The 22,904-nt window shown below is 41.7% G+C and overlaps 1 pseudogene; it reads right to left on the bottom strand.

Annotated features, from left to right (window-relative positions):
- Window positions 1–21,392: 21,392 nt before the first annotated feature.
- Window positions 21,393–21,729, bottom strand: LOC116815615 (large ribosomal subunit protein eL37 pseudogene; annotated as a pseudogene).
- Between the last annotated feature and the right edge of the window lie 1,175 nt (window positions 21,730–22,904).

Here is a 22,904-nt window from a genome sequence, read left to right as displayed (position 1 = left end):
TTGGGATCAGGAAGGTGCCTTTTGCTGCCCTCATTCATTTGGGTAGTTCATAAGCTATTAGCAGAACACAGATGGGAAAGGGGAATTATTAAGTAGAGCTTGCTAGATACTGACTAGTAATGTCCCTCAGTGTTCCAACAAAGAACACACCAAGGGAGTCCTGCAGCATACCACAAACAGCTGAACCTCTGGCAAAATGTATTACCCACCTCCTGTATCAAAATATCATCTGGCTTAAGGGCTAGAAGCCAAAGACCAGTTACATAAGCTGGGAATGGAAACCACCTTTAGGAGACAGTAGCTACAGTTATGCTAGAGACCTTACAGTGACACAGCTATACCGATGCTACTGCACTGTGCTAAGATCTCTCCTGTAACTGCTCTATGGTGACAAGGGAGAGCTCTCCCATCAACATAATTAAACCACCCCCAACCAGCCATGGTAGCTATGTTTGGCAGGAGACACGATCTCACCATTAAAAATGGTAAAAATTGCAAACTTAAGCACTCAGGTGATTCCTGTGCATGCAGAGACATATGCTTAGAAATCCCTTATCTTCATTAGTGGTAATACTTTATTAAAACAATTTTTAAATCCCAATTTGCTTTGTTTACTTTTTGAATTTCACTCAGATTGGATATTCTGGTTTTTGTTTGCACTAGTGCAAGCCTTTTGTTATTGGGTTGCAACACTGAGACTATTAGCACTTAAATTACTGTTCACTGATATTTAAAAAAATCAATATTCTAATAACTTTGTAAAACCTTTTCTTGCAAAATCTACATTTTTGAGGCTAGAATGACTTGTTCCTTTTAAGAGCAAGTTCATTGCCAGCATTATCTGTCAAGTTGGGAATTATCAAAGTTTTGACCTCTGAATATATTCTATAAAGAACATAAAATGCACTCACATTTCTAAATATAAAAATATCATTGCTTCTGTACATTGTACAAGTCTGTGCTGCACACAGATACAATCAATAGTCTGTACCCAACAACTGTTTACTTCTAACATCTTTGACTATGTTTATGTGTAGTTATCAGTCCAGTCGTGCAAGGTGACAAATTATAATGCCTTCAGAATCCATTGTTTCCAGATGAGATCTGGCAATGTTATAAGTTGATCATCTTATTGGAGATAGCCTGGCTAGCACACATGTATATAATGTTCTATACCTCCATATGTTTTACAAAGTTAACCACTACAAACACCCACTGTTGAATTGCAGCCACCTTTGTTTAGCAGTGCAGAGCTATAATAAAATAATAATTGGAGATATACCAATCTCCTAGAACTGGAAGGGACCTTGAAAGGTCATTGGGTCCAGCCCCCTGCCTTCACTAGCAGGACCAATTTTTTGCCCTGATCCCTAAGTGGCCCCTCAAGGATTAAACTCACCACTCTGAGTTACAGACCAATGCTCAAACCACTGAGCTATCCTCCATACTGGTGCAAAGTTTTTAGGTCCGGAAGTTGACTGAAGACTGCATCTTTTTTAACCTGGAAGGGGGCTCTAAGTAAGCTGGGGACCTGTCCAATAATGAGCTCGCCATTGGGCAAACTCCAGCCCCATATGGACGCCCATTAAATTTAATGGGACACGATGTTATTGCAGGATATGGCTATGCTAGGCTTGTTGCCAGAATCAAGCCAAATCAATGGATTTACCCAGGACACTGGACTTAAGAGGGCTAGCTACCCTTGGGAAATACACACTCTGGCTGAAGAAGACAATAACAAATCATAATTCCCAATCAGAAATTTCGAACCCACACCAAATCCAGTTAAAGACTTGTTATTTCAGCAAATCTGACAACACTTCAGAGCGCACCACAATTTTAAAAGGTGCCAGTGCCTACCTGAATGAAGGAACTGGAGAGCTTTAAATATCCTCAGTTTCGGAGATCTTCTAGTGAAAATTACTTATCAAGCAGATGTGTACCACTGGCTCCAATGCAATGACCTTGGCTAAAGAGCAATTTTTGTCCTGCTAACCGCTGGAATTCATGACAATAGTAAAACCCTATTTGTCACAAATATCATCGTGTTTTTTTTTTAAACTCTCTCTGCCAGCGTATAACCTTGGCGAGGTTTTAGAGCTACCGATCCTCTCTCTTGTGAACTAGTGGCATTAGGACAGAATGGAGAGCCTACATACAAAGCACGTGCTCAGAGAAAATCTGCGAGTGAGCTACGTCGGTCTTTCACCTGACCGCATTTCATGAACAGAGAAGATTCTTGTGGTGCAGTAATTTGCTATAGAACACGTTTTTTTTTTTTTTTTTTGAGCACCCTGGAACACAGCCCTCCTTAGGCTCAGGAGCAAGACAATGAGCCAGAGTAGTGAAGGAGTAAAGAAACAGAAAAGAAATAATGAAAGGAATAATCAGGTGTGATCAGGCAGCTCAGGAGAGGTGATGTGAGTGAAGAAAGAGAAAAATTGCACAGCATAGACAAATACAATAAAAATTACCCCAACATTTCTACTTCTAAATCAGTACGCATTCAGCAACAAGTGCATGCACACTGTACCCCTCAAACAAGCACAAATCCCTGGCCCAAGAAAAGGGGCAGGATGTGGAGGGGGGTACCCCAGGAATATCACAGAACTCACTCCCTGAATTGGAGTCCATTAAGGACAGCCGGGCAGGACATGGCTAAACTAAACTAAAGCCTCCATAGGCTTTGTTGAAAAAACGTCTCCCTGTTTCCTCCCCTACATCAGCCCAGCATCTGACCTGGCTACTCAAGCCAGGCCCTACGGTAAGGTGTGTGGTCATAATGAAGCCAGTGGTTCTGTGATTATGGATATTAGAAGTAAAATTCCAATGTGAATGTGGGTAAGTAATTGATGGCATTCAGTGGTTCACAGAAGTTCATTGTAAATTAGATGAAAAAGGCAACATCACTACAAGGCAGGCAAAATGAGTAAGAGAGATGGTCCCTTTAATATTCCTGGATAATTATTTGCCAGCTTTTTCCCCCAACAAACTGAGAAAAAATTAGTCATAAATAAATGTGTCCAAGATTCAACCAGCTCTACAGATTATGAAATACTACTAATCAGTTAATTATGTCTAAGGGGGGGTTAATTGATGAATAATTTATATAGAATTATTTATTCTTCTCACCCTTTTCTGGGCCTGAGCTAAAGGCCATTGAAGCAAATCCAGTAACGTTGGCCAGTCTATTTTTGGCCAAAATTACTGGATTTCAGAGAAGAAATCATCATAAAATATTGGAATCTAAACTGGACTCTTAAAAATTATTTCACTTTTAACACCATTTATTAAAAGCAATGTAGATTAAGACTTTTCTATATATTGGATTCAGGTTCATGATGGCTCTTCAAAATGAAATAGTTTTAAATAAAAATGTATATCTTGCCAGATTTTCAGACAAGCAATGATTCTTTACTTGAATGCTAAAATTTAAGAATGTATTCAAGCACCTGTGGTAAGAAGACAGGGCCAAATTCTAACCTTTGTTTACATTGGTGTAAACAGAGTGCAGTTTGGCTCATTGTGTTTGGAAGCTTTCCAATATGTTACAGGATATATTCTTATTGATGCTTGTTTAATAGCGTAATGTTAAGTAGGACAACTAGGGAATGGTACAGATGGTCCTTATTTTTTGTTGACAGATACTCTGAATATATTTATACAGGTATGCTCTACTCACTTTATTAAGCTTACTCCTAAAGGGAAATGATTGGTAAGTAACATCTAGCCAATTTAGAGGTAAAAATAGAATTTTAGCTACATGTAAATTTGCAAGATCTGGCCTTCTCTGTCACTACACACAGTTAAAGCTAGCATCCAGAATTACCCTCACTTTCTCCTGTTTTGACAACTGGAACCTTCTCATTGGCCTTTTCCCCTTTTCACTATTTAGAACAAAATTACTCAAATGTTCTTTCTTACCCCTTCTCCTAATTATATCACCTGAATTGAATCTCCACACTGAGTCTTCCTTGTCTGCCACGTCAAATGGCAACTTTCTGGCCCTCACCTTTTAGGCTCTTAACCACTGAGTGCCTCACATTTTATCTAGTTTTATTGGTTGCCACTCCACCAACATGGTCAAACTGCCTATTGGCTCATTTTTCTACACAAATGTCTTTCATTTCACCCCTTATCCCAGAACTAACTGGTACAGCCATGATCCTGTCTCCCTTCAGATCCCTTCTCAAAACCATGTCTACTTTGATGCCTTCAGGAAATTGCCAACTGATAATTGCCAGGTAGAGGATTTGTGGGAATGGCTATTATCTATTTTATGTACTAATAAACACACTTCCCCCCTCAAAAAACAGCTATTAAATAACTTGTAAGCATCATGTGTGTATAACTAATGCATGGAATCAGTCTCCCTGTGGACCCACTGTTCCTATAAATGTTGCCCTTGTCCTGCCTCCTCTGTTGCCTCCTTTTGTCTGCAACATCAACTGTTAAAGTCATCTTAAATTACATAGTACCTTTTTGGGGCTAGGTTCTGTATCTTTCCATGATTTTGTGTCTTTCTTACCGAGTACAATGGGGCTCTGACTGTAACTAATGTGTCTGGCATTAGTTACCTTAATACCATGTACAGGGAAACCTACTTATAGCCAACACTCCCTGACAGTGAAATTCCTCTTATGTTAAAGTTGAGGGAAAGCCCCCTGACTATGTTTTAGTGGACTTTCTCTCCTTTTATAGTGAAGCCTCACTCCTCTATAGGCAGATTCCATTGCATGACTCCTCAATCTCCTGACAGATAGTTATGAAATGCAAAATTCCCAGGGGATTATCTCCATATGAGCAGAGGAGAAAGGGGAAGGAGATGAGAAGTTGCCAATGTTACATATGGGAAGGAATATTGAGACATCCCTAACCCCAATTTTTACAGCAGCTGCTTCTACAAGCCCAGCTACCCAGGGCCTCCAGTGTCCCAAGCAACTGCAGCAAGGGAAGAAAGGCCTTCCAACGCTTGTGAAGAGGTAGAGATCGTTAGCCAGGTAAAGTGGCTCTTAATTTATAGTAATAGTCTTTGTAAGGGAAAAGCTCTTCACACTTGTAGGCTTTGGATTAGCAGGAAGCTTCATTCTATGTAAGTGACAAGTCTGTTTACTGGTTACACAAAACAGAGTTCTTGAAAGTTCAGACGAGGACATTCTGGACTGGAACATGCTGTTGTATTTTTTAACCTTATAAGCAGATGTTTTGTTTCCCTTACTCATAGATCTTTCTAAATATGGTGACATTTCTAATAAGAGTTTCAAAACATTATTATGAGATTATTCTAGGAGGTTCTGAATTTTACCAGGGACTGAAGTAAACTGTTTTTTGCCAGTTTTGGCATAATGTAATTTGTTGACACCAGGAGCAAACATTTTGCAATAATTTTCAAGTGCATAAATTTATATTCAGAAGGCTGGCTAGTGTTGTAGCAATGGGACCATGGTAAGAGGAAACTAATAATGTTATACTACTTGCTAGGAAAATTAAAGCAACTGGATTCAGTAGGTGAAACCTTCTGTGCAATGCTAGTAAATGATACTGCTTAATGAATAACTGTTTACCACGTTGGCATCCCACTTATTCCAGAGTACCAGAGTCAGTTGTCTGCTTTCAGTCTAGACCCAATGTCAATCAGTAATGCTGAACAGTTTGCAAGGACAATAGAGGATTCAGGCAAGGCTTAATATCTGCAAGTGCATGTTAATGTAAATCTCACCTGTTCAGGTATGATATCCAATATCTGGATTGTCAAAGCTTTTCTATGCACCAGTTTGGTGCAGTAACATTGTACGCTGTAGCATAACTTAGAATATATCAGTGTTCAAAAGTAGGAATGTGGCACTAATGTATGCTTTGTAAACAGTATTCAATCACAGGCCAGTTGAAGTTAAAGTACATCCTTGTCAGAGGCAAAGCTGTCTGATTCTTGGAAGCAGCTGCAAAGAAAATCAGGCACGTGCCTGCTCATATGATTTATATAAAAGGATTTGATGACATTCACATAGTGTGGATGGGGTAGGGAAAATGTCTCTCTGTGCCCCCAGCAAGAGTCAAATCTGTTTGCACTTGCATTTGTTTCATATTCTTGAACTGTCCTCTCATATTCACAGCTGACACTAGTTATTTCTAGGATCTGTTCACTCCAAAAGGAAAGAGCAAGGTTGGGGAAACAACATAGTTGCAATTATTTAAATAAGTAGCTTGTATGCAACTTGTAAACAAATGAAGAAGAAGAAATAATAAATACTTTTGCTTGCTCATGTGGATTGTAACAAAGGCAGTGCCGTAAACTTAAACTTTTAGGGGTGTACATTATGCAGCTATATAATATTCTTGGATTAGACCACTGAATTTATTTTTTCTTAGCACCTTATTCACTTAAATGTAATTGTTAGAAGTTAGATGCCTTTTCACAGTCACACTTAGGATTCCATCAGATTTGCATTGCATCTCTAAAATTTAGCTTTAGTGATACATTTAAGCGGCTGACAGCAGCCTCCACATCTGATTGATGACCTGCTAGTTTGCTAATCTGGCCAAAAGGGTGGATTTTCAGCTCCTTGGATCTTCTGTTGGAAGATCACCAACAAATGGGAATAGTTTAACCAAAACTGGGTGGAATCAGCATGAAACAAGACATGTAACATCAGTAAAAGTAAGATCGGTCGGTTGAGGGGGTGGGAAATCATAATCAGAAATGCTGATCAAGTAGCAATATTTTGTGTTCCCAGGTATACACTGAGACATGGTCTGGCGAGCTGCCTGGCTATATTGGAGTTTGTACATCTGTCAACTATACCAAAGATTGAAGCATAAATATCAGTTTTTCATCTGTGACCAATATTATCTGGTAACAATGTTATCTATGCATGTTATTAAAAGGAAAACTCCCTCATGTTTCCTTCAGATCAGTAAATCAAACTTTCAAAATCATTTTATAAAAAGAAAGATGCAGAGAAAAATCTCTTTCCCTCTTTCTAGTCATGGAGAACAGTATGTGATCATTAACTTGGCATCACCTTTCAAAATGTCACCCTTATGGGATGTTAAGAACAGCTACAGTTTAAACTGTTTAGGGAGGCTACGTGTGACTGAAGACAATGGAATTTAAACTGTTTCTCCAAAACAGTAAAGAATTCAGCATTTTGTGACATGGGGCATGCATATCAGTGATGTCAGAGACATGCTATACCTGTACTTTTGGGCTATGGCCTGATGCCAAGACTAGCTAACTCAATCTAGGTGGATTACTAAAATCAAATATTGTGCGTATTATGTCCCTCACTTCATGATCGCTTGATGCATGCCCAGAATCCTAGACTGCAGAATGTTGCAGTTGGATTCTATGATATCGTTTGCCTACATAAAATAAATTATAATTATTTTGAGTTTTAGTTGCAATGAAGTTTAACTGTATTTGCTAATTATTTAGTGAGGCATGTTTTTAATAGCGAAATAGGTCAAGGCCATATAGTTAAGAACAAGAGACTTTATTCCTGCTTTAAATGTCACACAGCTCCAAAAGCCAGCAGCTTCACTGACAGCAATTACTGCTATATTTTGTAGTACCTGCATTGCACCCTTGAATACATTCCTGTTTTCATGTGCAGCTAAAGCTGTTGGTTTTCTTACTAACAAGTTGCTTATGCTGAAAATTATATTGCTTGGAAAGGACAGTACTAACAACAGCCACTGCTGGAAATTTGTGTTGTTCAGGGGAGACATATTGTTCACGCCATTGTGCCATGGGTACTAGTGAAGATAGTCTGTTAGGAAGCTACAACAGCACTCATGCTACCATTGTCTTTGCCATACTGGGGAGCCCATTGCCTAGCAGCATGTTTTCTGCTATATCTCTGTGCCTGGTGTAAGAACAGTACTCCCATTGCTGTTGCCTAGCAAGGGGCTCCTCCAACGGTATGTACTACCAAAAGCATACTGGACACATGTTCACATTGTGCAATAAAATTCAAGGTCTAAAAATGTTCTAATTTTCTAATGTTTAAAACTAAGAAAGGGGAACTTGACTGTGTTAAGCCAAAAATCTGTACAAGTCTCTTGCAGTTGTAGACAAAATTATTATGTTGATGACCTAATATTAGGATTTCATAGACTAATTTCTTTCTCAAAAGTGACATGGCATTGATCATCTGAACTATCCATTGGGACCTTGCTTCCTCGCCACAAACATATGTGTATTTCAGAAAACCGTATTCCTAGGAGTGAAGGTGTGCAGTGTAGGAAGGAATTATTAGTCATATATTCTGGACTCAGAATGAGATACCTGGAATGGAGAAAACACAGACTTCACTGTTAAGTCCCAGTATGGGCTTGGCAGAGGACACTGACCTAGTGTCTCTGAAAAGCAGCTCTATAAACCTCTTTTACAGCCAGATTTGCAGAAATCAAAGGATATCATCTAAGACAAGTTCTGCTGTCCTTACGGGGCATGGAGTTGTACCAAAACTTTGGCCTTGAGCATTTTTCCATTCAAAGTGAAGCATCTGGCCTTTGATGCTTTATGAATGCAGAGTAAGTTCTGCATGCCATACAAGTGCCTGCAGTTTATATTCAAGGGAACCTAGTGTTTGAAAACCATCTTAGGGAGTTCATTTTACATTCTTTAAAATAATATATTAGTTTTTTTGGAGATTAGTTTCCCACCTTAAAATACTTTTCCATTATGATTTCAGTAGAGCCTTTTGATTTTTAAAGCTGTGTAGGCTTAGGAACTTTAAACAGCAGTATATTTGACATAGTTTCCATCCACCACATCCTTACAGTATGACCATAAAGTGTTAAGTGGAACCTCAGATAGGTTTTGAGCTAAATGATGTTTATGTGATTGAATCATAAAACACACAAGCAGTAGTTTCTGTAAAGAGAAGGGGGAGGCATCCTTTACCAGGAGAACTACTCAAATGGTTTCCTTCTTTATGGTTTTTCAATTCATATGCTTCCTCTTAAGTAAGGAAGGCTGGGCAATTGTAATCAGCAACACATTTCAGCAATTCTAAACTATGACAAAATAATTTAACATAAACACATCAGAAGTTTCTTTAAGATTTCATCAACCAAGACTTTTTTTTCCAAACAGGGTTGTGTAAATTTTTCCTATTTTTAAAACTTCTTAAAAATAAAAAATGCTCACTGATGCATATAATAATAATCCTTTGGATGTTTGAAACTAACTGTGATTTTCTTACCAAAGTTCTCCCCACCCCTCAACTATTGCACACAAAGATACTAAATTTTAAAATTTGTACTGACATTCCTGCAAAACATTCAGATGAATGCACAAATTGGATGCATGTGCAGTTTCCTAGTGCTTAACTTCAGATATTGCATGCAACTGTTTTTTGGGTTTTTTTGTACAGTTTTGGCAGACCTTTTTGAGAGCTTAGCCTGCATACCAACTTATTACTGTAGGGGGGCTCATGAGTGCTGTAGGCGCCCGCCACTCCCAACTTCAAATTCTGCGTTTTGTCAGACACACAACACTCTGGCATGCACAGAACATGTGAAATATGATTTAAAAGTAATACTGTTAGATTCAAATGTACTTTTATTTTATTATCTGCTTTGCTTCAGCAGGGCATGCATTTGATAAACTTCAGACCATAAATTTCAAAAAACGTGTCCATCCATGCAGCACACAAAATGTATCAGGTGACAGCAATCACTTTTGTTTTCTTCAGAACATTTCAATCCATGTTAAAACTATTTTGAAATCATAGCTGTAACACTGCATCTTTCTCCAGAGTCAACAATAAATGTATTGTCATAAAGGTACAAAGGACTTTTGAAGAGAGTAGGTGCACTAAACAAACACAAAGTGTAGCCTGCAGGGTAATGTTTGCTTATGCTAATTGAAAATGTGCTGAAATGCAAGTTGGGAGCAGGACTTTAGGCTTAAAGTTTTGGCTTCATATTGGCTAAAGTTAAGTTTGTTAGCATGAACAAAGAAGAGGTATTAATAGAAGTGATGCAAATAGTAAATATATTACTGGTGTAGGGGAATTTTTGAATGTTTTACAAGAGTGGCAACTGCAGCATTTGAACCGATGCAAATGATAATTAGAATGATATCAATATTAATAGCTGGTAAATGATATTTGAAATATTAAATGTGCTAGTGGAAATATAGCTATCGCAAAAGGTAGGCTTAATTAATTAAGAGGTGTTGTTATAATTGATTCTAAAATGAGTAGTATGCTAACTTTAGATTAGTGTGCTCATTCACCATTAAGGTACCACTAGAGAAAGGATTATACCCATTCTTCTCATCCAGGGACTGGTCATCTTGGAATGTGAGTATCAGTGCAGTGTGTGGTTATATAGTAATGTCTGTTTGCTTAAGTATTTTATTTTAAATAATTTTTTTAATTCTATCACTGATTGTATCATTCACAGTCCTCTACTATATTGAATTATCTGTAGCTGTTCCAGAGGCTCAAACCTTAAAGAGTTCAGTTTGGTTCTATGCCTGATCTTTAAATTATTCATTGGGAACACATAAATCAAGGTTACAAAAGGCCCTCCATAGTCTACAAACAGAAATAAGTACATCGGAAAAACAAGTTGAGTGACATATGCTTAGTTCTGTCTCATGAAACATATGGATTTGGAATGCAATCTAAGGGCTTGGCTACACTTGCAAGTTGCAGCGCTGGTGAGGGGGTTACAGCGCTGTAACTTAGCAGGTGTCTACACTTAAAAGCTCAGCCAGCGCTGCAACTCCCTGTTTGCAGCGCTGGCTGTACACCTGGGTCTGCTTCCGGTGTAGCGAGACCAGCGCTGGTGATGCAGCGCTGGTCATCAGGTGTGGACACTCACCAGCGTTTTTTATTCATTTGGCCCTCGTCGTTGATATTGGGACTTTTATTCCCACGCATTCCTTTTTCACTGCCCGTCGTTTGGTTCACGTCGTTAGCACTTCCCATGCCCTGGGCTCCAAGGTGATCGTTCCTTTAAATTGCCCCGTAGGGAATTTTAAACATCTCTTCCTGCTGTCTCTGTCCTCAGCGATGCGTGGGAGTGAATCCAAAAGATTCTCATCAATCTGCAATATCAATGCCCCCCGCACTCAGCCTCACAGTTTTTCTCCCAGCATGGAGCATCCTGCTGCAGGATCTAATCTCTATTGTTTTAGTGTAGTGGGAGAAGAGATCAGTTTCGTCGTCCACAGTTTGCGATCCTAGCCCGTTTCAGAATATTACTGATATCTAATATGCCAAGATACTTAACACAGTCTAATGCTAAGCATGGGGCTTAGACTGAGACGCCATTCAGTGTGAGGGTTAAAGGTGAAGGAGTGCGCGTGAGTGGTCCTACAGCAAGCCCGTGATGTGGAAACCATCGCTCTGGTGCTGCTCCTCCACTACTTTCCTCGGTTTTACAAGAAGCTGGGATGCGATACTGGGATGTAACCCCACGCCAACTCTAGAGATCATATCGTAGGACAGTTTTCCAAACCTGGGACCAGGGTGTTAGGGGGACACAGAGGTGATTTTCTTTGCAACTGCGCCCAGGAGGGCTGTTTTCTATACCAGGAGAAGCAAGCCAGTCGGGGTGTCTTATACTATGGAGGGGAAGGTCAGAGGGAGTCTTTGTTCCAGGTAAGAAGCTTTTATTACAAAGGTGACTGCAAATTGTTTTGGAAGCAGGGGGGCTTATCCTAGATGCTGGAATGCCACTTTGATTTGATCATATCACGGTCGTGGTAATCTTCCCTCTGTAACTCTTTCAATAAGTTTTCAGGCCAAGCGTGTTGCTCAATTAGCGGCCACTTTTCAAACAAGTTTCTGGGTAGAGCCGACTTGTTTCCTCTGTCCCAGCCAGGCTAACGCGTCCGCGCATCATTAGGTGCTCGTGGGGGTGCGTGGGGATCATGGACTTCACACAGAGTTGAAGCTGCGTATAGGACCAGGGCGCGGAATCCCTACAAGCTGTTTGAAGGTTCTCCCGCTCCTCGCAGGTGACCTACTGTAGCAGCGGAGATATCTTCGGTTACAATTCTGTTAAAAGGCAGGGATTACTGTGTAGGCATTTCCCTGCACCTGATCTTTGCAAAACCCATTGCGCTAACAGGAGGAAATGAAAGGCAGCCTGAAACCCCCACTCCTGCTCCCTGTGGAGTCCTGCGTGTGCAAGATGCCTTTCTCTGATTCCCTGTAACCTGTATCTTTGCATAAACCCCATGTGGCTATAAGGTATTTCCAGCACCTTGATCTGTGCCTTTCACAGAAAAACCCTATGTGACTTTCCATGTCAAATCATTCCCCAACCTTCCTTTCCCAGGTTGTGTCTGCATGTGTTATTTCCCTTGTTAGGTAGACCAATCACGACCTACTCTTTTCCCCCAGTGATCCCATAATGGCTTTTAAATCTCACTCATGTGTATCTCGACTTGGCTCCAGTGTCCAGAGGTGTGTATGTATTTCACCACTGTCTGTGATGATGCTCAATCTTCTTTAAAAACAAAGCTTCCTCTATATTCACATTTTTCTCTGTTTTTTTAAGTGTCTTGCAGTCTCTATCTGGCGCAAACGACACTTCTAATAGGCTAAGAACTCTAAGAAAAATAGCCTAGGGAATCGAGAAAGCTTGTGAAAGCACTTAATCATGAATATCTATTTCCGCAGAACATTATAACAGTTTACAGGCCTTGGCTGGGGAAATACGTAGGCATTAAGAAGGATCAGGCAGCAAACGAAGAACAACAGAATTCGGCTTGCGCTAAGCCTCATGGAACGCCACACAGACCTCATGCAGTTGCAATGGTAGGACATGCAGGCAGACCACTTACCGTGGGATGCCCAAGCCCATCCAGAAACTCAACACATTGTGCCCCACTGTTTCTCAAACACCCATTTCCAGCATCCTGGTGCTTACCCACCACCCCAACGTGCCCCCCAACACCAATCGTTTTCACCTCACAGCACCTGATAACTGCGACCCTTACCCATGCAGCTCAAACCCCCATCACCATTGCAGGCATTTTATCCTTCAAGTTGCGCAGGCAGTGCACAGCCCTCAAGGGAAGGAACATGTTCAAAACTGTTGAGTGTAATGCTCTCACCGTTACCCCCCCTCCTGTTTTATGTACTGTATTTTTAATAAAGGATTTCTTGTCTTTTTCATTCATTTTTTATTACAGAAAGTGTAACATACTGTACCAACAAGTGAAAAATAGGAACTGCAAATCATGCAACCAACTGCAGGTAACTGTCTGTGAGCAATGCACTAACTTGCAGTGTTAATGCACCCAACTTACTGTTTTGGCTTTCAGCCTCAGAGTGCTCCTTTAAGGGTGCATCCCTTATATCCTTGAAGCACGTGCTGGCCTCTATAGTCGCCCTGCCTCTCTTGGCTGTTGCAATTCAGCCGTCCGGCGTTGAAACCTCGGTAGGCCCATTCTATCACGGGAAGGTTTCACCGCTTTTCCTTCACCTGAAATTTTATTGGTAGTCAAAGTTATGGATCAGTGCACAATCTAAACTCAAAATACTTGGCATACTGTTATATCGGTTATTACTCACTTCAGCTGCAGTTACAAGGATTCTTAATCTGATTAAATCAAAAACCATTGCAGACACTAGTTTGAGAACTGAATTCATAAGAAAAATGCCAGGGGGTAACAGACACAGGGCTATTAAATTGCTGGGTGCTGCTTTCCACCCGTGTTAAGCTCTCTCCCGTGAGGACTTCTCCATACTCCTCCTTACTCAAACGTCAAAGCACACTCCATGACGGGTCATTCTGCACTTGTGGTCAGACGCTCGTAGTTGAACATGGTCCTTGTTCTGTCAAGCTTTCACGTGTACAGTTGTCATTATAGAGGCCAAACGCTCAAACTTTGCGTTAAAAATTGTTATGTAGGGGTGTGCCATAAACGCGCATCACATATGGGCTTTCGACGTCCCCCACTGTGTCTTACGGTCTGGGGAAAAAAGTCCCTGCTGGCGTTCCTGAACAGGGGCCACTGTTTCCGAAAGGATTTGCGTGCACCTTCCTGGAACCATCGCTTGTGTAAATGTCAGTGCACAACCGGCCCACCCGTGTGATCCCACAAGTTGCCTGAGAAACCATTGAAAATACCCTTCGCTTAATTACCTCGGGAATGCCGCGGTAGACCCGGCATTTGTGTGCCATAATCTCGGAATATTGGCCCCATCTATTGCCCCCTCCACAGTTAGGGGAAACCCATTTGGGCCGCCATACCACAATTGTCCGCACATTCCCCCAGAGTCACGGTTCGTCTTGAACAGGATGCGATTAATGGCCTGCAAACTTGCATCACCCTATCATCCACGGTGACTTTCCCACTTTCGAACAACTGAGTTGCTGGCCACCCGATTGGTAGCTGTCTGGAGTTGCCAGCTTCCAAAGACTTGCGAGAATCGGGCCAACCCGCTTTCTCCAGCTGACAGGGCAGCTCTCAGTCCTTTCGTGTCCTTTGCGCTGAGGGTTTGGGGCGAGTCAGCACACAGTCCCATGAAAAAGGGCTTTTCGCATCCTAAAGTTCTGCAGCCACTTTGCTCGTCCATTCCCAGACTTGCAGGACAATGTGATCCCATGCGGCTCAGTACTTGTTTCACGAAGCCCAAAGGGCGGCGTATCTCCCAGACGACTGCAGAGGCACAAGTCCGTTACTGCCGCAAGGCAATTAGTGTCAGCCGCTGTCGCACATCTATTTCATCATTTCTGAGCTCTCACTGTCACTTTGGAGCATAAGGAATAGATCAACTGCCAGACGGGATGTGCTGGCAACATTCATCAGCAACATCCTAAGCAGCTCGGGCTCCATTTCTTACTGAAATCACACGGCAGAATCACAATGGCACCAAACGGCTGAAAAGGGAAGCGATGCACCACGGGTCGTTGGAACAGGAAGCGGAATGACCCGCACCCTTTCGTCCCCTTCCCACAACCCCCAGCAGCAAATATGGACGAGGTGCTCTGTGGGATAGCTGCCCACAATGCACCACTCACAACAGCGCTGCAACTGGTGCAAGTGTGGACACACTGCAGCGCTGGTCACTGTCAGTGTGGACACACTGCAGCGCTGGCCGTACACAGCTGTACGACCACAGCTGTAACTGCCAGCACTGCAAAACTGTAAGTGTAGACAAAGCCTAAGGCTATGGCTACAGTTTAGGTCGATATAATTTATATTGCTCCAGGGTGTGAATAAGCCGTTCCCCTGGGTGACATTAGTTACACCGACCTAAGTACCAGTATGTTCAGCACTGTGTTGGTGGGAGAAGCTCTCCAGATAACACAGCTATTGACTCTCATAGGAGGTGGATTAATTAAGTCGACGGACCATGTTCCTGTTGGTTTAGAGGTCTGCACTAGAACTGATGCAGCTGCGCCACTATAAGCTCTCTAGTGTAGCCATATCTTGAATGGAGAGAGGGGAGGTAGCCAGCCCATAATTACAAAAACACACAAATCCAGACTGGATTGAGTCCAATGGTTTATTGCTAAAGCCAATTAAAAGGAAGTTTTAAACATATCATAGTTATATTCCTTCTTTACTATTGTGTGCATCACAATAAAAGCTTCTTTTTTGAAATCATAAAGTATAGTTATAAGCTTTAGGGAGATACAAAGGGGGTCTGTGCAAAGTGAGGTAACAGTTCATGATTTTTTTTAACATTTTTCATTAGGTGTCTTTGAGAATCTCATCCAAAACTTATACAGTAATAGTTCAATTTACCCTTGCAAAACTGCCATTTGGTCTTTAAGATTTATGTTTACATGGTATTTCTGCCAGTTTTTGCACTAGTAAGTGGAGCTATTCCATGTAGTACAAACAGAAAATCAAAATGGACAAGCAAGGAGAGAAGTGTAAAATGCCCAGTTAAATGTGCTGTGTAATTATTTGACAAGATGCAGTTAAACCCAGGGCTTATTTAACAGAAGCTGAGTCATGTCTATGTGAACTGGTTTCTGTTCCTCTTTTTTTCTCTCTGCGTCATCATAGCCCTGACATGTCCCTCCAGCACCAGGATCATTGAGAGCAGCTGTTTATAGCAATCTGCTTGATAGCACGCAAGACTGGGCTTCTTGCAAATTCTTAGTAATACTAGGGGGAAAAGCTCCATTTCAGAAACCTTGGTAGTGTTGTACTCTACATTTTTCCTTAAGCTAGCACTTGTCTTATGCAGATTACATCATTTTGGTTAAGTGACAGAAGTGATTGGGTAGAAGTGATTGCATACAAGCTGTGCTGTTAGTAAATATACCTATGTGATAACAGTTACAAAACGCTTCACAGACATTAGTTACTCCTTTCAACAGCCCTGAGAGCTGGTCCCACAGCTTCATTGGACCTCCCGCAGGCAAGCCGCCGAAGGCAGCCTGCCTGCCGTGCTTGGGGCAGCAAAATACCTAGAGCCGCCCCTGATGAGAGCGAGGCATTTGATGGGGCCACAGAGTTCCATTTATGTGGAGTTGCTTCCTGACCCTCCTCTTCCCCTCTCAGGCCCCCAGCAGCCTAACCACCCTGGCTCATAAGCCTACATCCACCCTTTCCAAATCTGAGTGAGTAGCATTGTGACCTGGTCCTTGGGGTCACAGTGCTGCTCAGGTTTGGCCAAGGTCCCCCCATCCCCACAGCTCTATGGCCTATGAATTGTAAATATGATACCACTTTACAGGTGAGGAAACTGAGGCAGGGAGAATAAGTGACTTGCCCAAAGTAAATCTATGCCAGAGCTAGGATTAGTATTCTGAATTGCCGACTTCTAGCAAATTTTGCTTTCTTTCAGGCACATACTTGCAGATGTTTTGGTTACACACTGGATGCTTATTGCTGAGTGAACAGATAGATCCAGCTACAGGCTGGGCTGTGTTACTTAGTGTTTAATGAAACAGCAGAAGAAACAGTTTCTCCAAAGCTGGAAGTCAAAGGACTTTTCCTGCATTAGACAAAATGAACTGAGGCATATGCACATATATGTAGATACATTAAAACCTGAAAGGAAAGAAAGCCTCTACAAAATATAGTATACTTTAAAAATATTATGTTGTTATTTAGATTCTGGTTCTAATTAAAGGTTTTGACTTTTGCTTTGGAATTTCAGTTAAACAGTGCTGCCAGCTCTCATGATTTTATTACAAGTCTCATGATATTTGGTGTTCTTAAAGCCCTAGCCCTTGGAGTCAGGTGATTCCACGAGAATCTCCACTTTCATTTAGAAATTTTCTAGTACACCATGGAGAAAAGTTTGAAAATGACCACAGAGTGTACCCTAAACACCCCAAAACCTGAAGACAAACAAACCCCAGTTTTAAAAAAAAAAAAATCATTATTTTTAAGACAGTCTTTTGATTTTTTTAGCTCATGAATTTTTGAATGCTTCAGGTTGGCAGTACTGATTATTTTATTTTGTCTACAATCTTAGGAGCATATTCTCATCATAGACAATAAATGTTAATAGAAGGAAGGCATGTAAATTCCTCACAAATAGAAATAAACCTGTCCTCCCAATAAAACAAATCTTTTAACTAGCAAGAGGAGTTCAGTGAGGACTAAGAACAGAAATAAATAATAATAATAAAAACCCCAACAGTAAAGTTCATTTAAGACAGCAACATATAAACTAATAACAGGCATTCTGCCATCGAAAGTCATACACTGGGAACTCAGCCGGCAGCCTCATGTAGGATCTGCTTAACATCATGAGAGTTTTAATCAATATGAAATTCTGCTAAGCCTTTTTTTCAAAATGGTGACAGCTTGGTGGGGCTTTAGCAGCATTCAATGGTGTGCATGATGCTTTATAATCCTGGGAGTAATGCCACTTTATTTGTCTGGAATTGAAGCACCAGCTGTCTCTTTGAGATGATGTCAGGTGTAGTCCAAACAATCCTTGACATAAATTTGCGGTTTCTTCCCTATGTAAGAAGCTTAGCTTTCAGTAACAAGATTTTTTGTTTCACCTTACATCTGTTGTGTGGGGGTATGTAGGTGGTTTCTCTTTCCTTCAAGTAAAACCTGCTTGGTGGCATTGCTCTCTAGCAGTGCTGCCTTTGAAGATGTGGTAAATGTAGCTATGAAACAATGATGACTGTATTTTCTGCATACCACAGCTTTGCATTTCTAAAAACTCTACTTAGTTGCAGAGATGGCAGCCATTTTGCTCTCAAGCTGTGCCACAGTCATCTTCGTAACATTCCAAGAAAATGAGCATATTTTCACTTTTAGAAGACATTGTTTTAGATCCCCAGATACACCAAAGCAGTGCTCTGCGCACCTGGGTGGCTTTGTATCCCTTTCCACCTCAAATCAAACCCTAGTACAAATTAGAGGATCATCAGGGCCGCTCTAACTTGTCCCACCAGATAATGGCACTCTTGTGATTTTATCACCAGTCTCACAACATTTAGTGTTTTTGAGGCCCCAGTTCCTAGTCATTTGAGTAAATGTTTCATTAGTTTTCAATTAACTACCAAGCACAGTTTCCAACAATGCAATTAATTATATTATTCTGATACATGAACAAGAAAGTAAACAAACACAGCCAAGTTTGTTTCACCCCTATTCAGAAAACAGGAAATAAGTATTTTTGCCAAATGGAAAAAGGAACAATTTGGTGGGGAAATAGGATATTACAAACAATAGAGGGAAAACTGCATAAGAAAGTAAATGACTACTACTTCAACTTGGTAAAATAAGTTATGTTGTTATTTGTGGATTATAGTTTAGTAAAAAGCTTCAAATACCTAAAAAATACTAAAATGAACATAGCTATTTGGAAAAGTCCATAATGGGAGTTCACCAAGCAATGCTAGTAGCAGTAGCATTTTTAAAACTGATACAGCACATAGAATCGTGGTGCTTAAAGTTAGAATGTACAAACCACAGACATAAATTAAAGTGCTCAGGGAAAGAAGAGGTTTCAGTTTAGACTTAAAAATAGCCAGAGAGCTGGCTAACTCAGTCTCTCTGGGGAGAGAGTGACAGCAAAAGGAAGCAGGGTGTTGAAAAGTATGGCATTTTAAAATGTTCAAATAAGCAGCAGGTCATGATGAGATGAATGTAGCTAAAAGACTGGGGAATACACAACAGTCAATTCCCAATGATAGTGAGGTGATGATACATCTTTAGGGGCTTAAAAGTCAGCAATAGTATGAATTTACATCCTCAAAAGACGTAGTAATAGAGCAAGAGGAACACTAAAATAAGCATACATAGGCTGAAAGTGTTTCAATAGATTCCAGCTCAGAGTCCTCCATACTCCCCAGAAAAAAACAAACAACCCCTACACCTTTAAAAAACCTCTAGCATAAACATATATTTAAATGAAGAGTGATGGGATCCAGCAGTCCCCAGGCTGCCAGGTAATCCTTCAAAACTCACCATTGCTGCCACTTGACTTAGGGTATGGCTACACCGCAGAAAAGGTGTGTTCTTGTTATGTTCATGGAACACATACATAAATCAAATACTCTGCTAGAAGGTTGCCAACACTACTTTGACAAAAAGTCAATGAGAGAGAAATATTTTAAACCCCACCACTAGAAAACTCTTTCTTATGTTTTCCAGGCTTCCCAAAGGATTTCTATTCTGCAATGGGATGTGACGTGTGTAATATGAATGCAATTGGTCTCTTTTTCAGTAATGTATATGGGGAGTTTAAGAAAAACAAGCTCATTTTAGCTAGTTTAATCTTAATTACATATATTTGGTCCTGCCTCAGTGCAGGGCAATGAACTTGATCAGTGGTTTGGGACCCACATTTTAATGAGGTCCCCAAGGCTGGCTTAGACTTGCTGGGGGCCTGGGGCCAAAGCCCAAGCCCCACTGCCCAGAGCTGAAGCCGAAGACTGAGGGCTGGGCAATGGGGCTCAGGTTTCAGGTCTCCTGCCTGGGGCTGAAGCCCTTAGGCTTTGGCCTCCTCACCCTCAGGCTTTGGACCCCCACCCGGAGCGATAGGGCTCAGGTAGGCTCAAGTTTCAGTCCTCCCCTTCCTGGGGTCATGTAGTAATTTTTGTTGCCAGAAGGGGGTTGCAATGCAATGAAGTTTGAGAACCACTGAACTAGATGACTTCTCAAGGTCCCCTATAGCCTCGCATTTCTAGGATTCTATGTAGCATGTAGCACAATAAATATTATAATTCTTCCCATAGTACTATAAAACTGTTTAGGGGCAGGAAATGAAGAATACCTAACCCAATTATGGAGCAGGGATTTGGGTAGGCAAAGTGTCATTACCTGTAGAGAAATTTGGCCATGACACTGGGCAGTTGCCTCTAAGTCAGCTTAAAAGTATCTAAGAATTTTTAATAGCAACTATATCCAACAAAGTGGGTATTCATCCACGGAAGCTCATGCTCCAATACGTCTGTTAGTCTATAACAGGCCTGCACAACATAGGGCCCACAAGCCGCATATGGCCCACGGAGGCTCACTGTGTGGTCCACGGGGGGATTCTAAATCCCGCACACACGGCACTCTGCGGGCAGCCCAGAGCCCTTTGAATCCCGGCCACGGCTGAGGTTTAAAGGGCTCTGGGCTCCCCATGGCTGCAGGCAGCCCAGAGCCATTTGAATCCTGGCAGGGGCTGAGATTTAAAGGGCTCAAGGCTCCCCATAGAGGCGGACAGCCCAGAGCCCTTTGAATCCCGGCGCGGTTGAGATTTAAAGGGCTCAGGGCTCCCTGGCCACGGGCAGCCCAGAGCCCTTTGAATCCCGGCCCCGGCTGGGATTTAAAGGGCTCAGGGCTCCCCGTGGCTGCGGACAGCCCAGAGCCCTTTGAATCCTGGCCACGGCTCCAGCGGATGGGCTGGGGCTGGGATTTAAAGGGCTTGGGCTCCCCTCAGCGGCAGGAGCTCTGGGACCTTTAAATCCCTGCCCCAGCCCTGAAAAGCTCCAGGTTCCCCCAGCCACCGGAGCCCTGGGCCCTTTAATTTGCCCCTGAGGGCTCCCAGCCACCTCTTCAGCTGGAAGCCCCTGGTTGATTTAAAATCAAGTATCACCTCCCCTCCCCCAACCTTCCTTTTTGACCCACAGCTGTTTTGGTAGGGCGGTGCTGGGGAAGGAGAGTTTGTTTCTGCAGGGCCGGGCGGCACTGGGGTGGGGTGTTTCCGGGGGACTGGGAGGTGCTGGGGGGGATGTTTCCGTGGGACAGGGAGGGTTTGGCCCTCAGCTGTTTTCTTTGGAGTAATGTAGCCCTCGCCGCTTTACGAGTTGTGCAGGCCTGGTCTATAAGGTGCCACAGGACTCTTTGCTGCTTTTACAGATCCAGACTAACACGGCTACCCCTCTGATACATAATAGCAACCGGTCTTTTCCATCTTTCACATCTATAATGATTCAGTTGTTACTCTGAAGGAAGAAGGATACAGTATCTAGTGAGTCATCACATTACCTCCGCGTTTTGTTTTTTTTCTGGATTAGACCATTTATTTTAACAAACAGATGAGTCCTTAAGATGAGCTGGATGCTGAAGCAGCAGCTTTCTTGGGCTTAGGTGTTCACGGAATCCATTCCTGAATCGATGGTAGACATTTTTCAGGTGCCTCATACGACCAGTACCAGTGGTCTTGCGTCTTTTAGCCTTGGCACTCCAGTTATACTTTCTCTTGTGCTTAGCAGGGTACCCACATTTCTCACAGGTGGACTTCTGGAGATGGTATGCCTTGGATCCTCAGAGCCGGCACAAAGTGTTACGGCGCTTACCGAATGATGATGTTCCCTTCGTCATCTTCCTCCGGCCGCCATGTTGAACCTTGGTTTTTCTCCCATACAAGAAGCAACTAGTCTTGGCCTTATTTATTTATTTATTGTATTTATTTAAGCCTGGGAGATGGAAGTAGATACTACTATGGGAGAATGAGTGAATGCATGGTATAATACAATATATTATACAGTATATATATATTATACAATATATCTTCTTAGGACCCAGTTCTGCAAAAGTTTAAGCTCACATGTAACCTTACAGCCATGAACAGTCACATTGCAGTCAAATGGATTACTCATGTGTATGAAGTTACACATCTTTAAATCTTTGCAAATTAAGAAAAAATAAAATATTAATCTATACCTATCTCATAGATCTGGAAGGGACCCTAAAAGGTCATTGAGTCTAACCCCCTGCCTTCTCTAGCAGGACCAAGTACTGATTTTACCCCAGATGCCTAAGTGGCCCCCTCAAGGATTGAGCTCACAACCCTGGGTTTAGCAGGCCTGTGCTCAAACCACTGAGCTATCCCTCCCAAAGAGTTTAGTAAGAGGCATTCTTTAGGAATACTAAAGCAAATGTGTATTTTTGTTTTGCAAATGAATCAATTGCTCATATTCGTAGTATCTCGAGGATATTTACATCTCATATTTCCAAGCAAGCATATTTGGTGTACAGCCCTAAACCATAGCTAGACGTCTGTTGTTATAAAACAAGTATGTCTATAAAATTGGAAAATTCTGTGAAGTTGGAACTTTGCTGAAATCCTGAGCATTATAATAGTGTGCCAGGATCACCATAGCACATAATGCAGGAGAGCTGTCCTTAACACAAGAACCTTTCATCTTTTCATCTGGGTGATGGAAAATGACTTCTAACAGTTCAAGGGTAACAAAGGTCTGAGCCTGTCAAATTGTTTTCTAACTTCAACACATTTTTTTCATAGAAAACAAAACCAAACCCAAAATACAGCTGGAAAACCTATTTCAGCTCCAAACCTGCACCCACTGAAATCAAGCGTTTTTTTTTTTTTTATCATCTTCAGTACTAGTAGGATTAGGTCATTTATGAATGAAGCCTCTGCATTATACAACATACTTTCTCATTGTTTTACCTCTTTCTTCAATGCACATTGAGATGCTCTTGTATTAATGACTGTCACAGTTGCAGGGCTAGCTATACCTCTGTCCCCTTTGTGGTCTCT

The sequence above is a fragment of the Chelonoidis abingdonii genome, chromosome 6 (genome assembly GCF_003597395.2).
Source record: "Chelonoidis abingdonii isolate Lonesome George chromosome 6, CheloAbing_2.0, whole genome shotgun sequence".
Lineage (NCBI taxonomy): Eukaryota > Metazoa > Chordata > Testudines > Testudinidae > Chelonoidis > Chelonoidis abingdonii.
The sequence above is the reverse complement of the archived record's forward strand: the minus strand, read 5'-3'. Positions and strand labels throughout refer to the sequence as shown.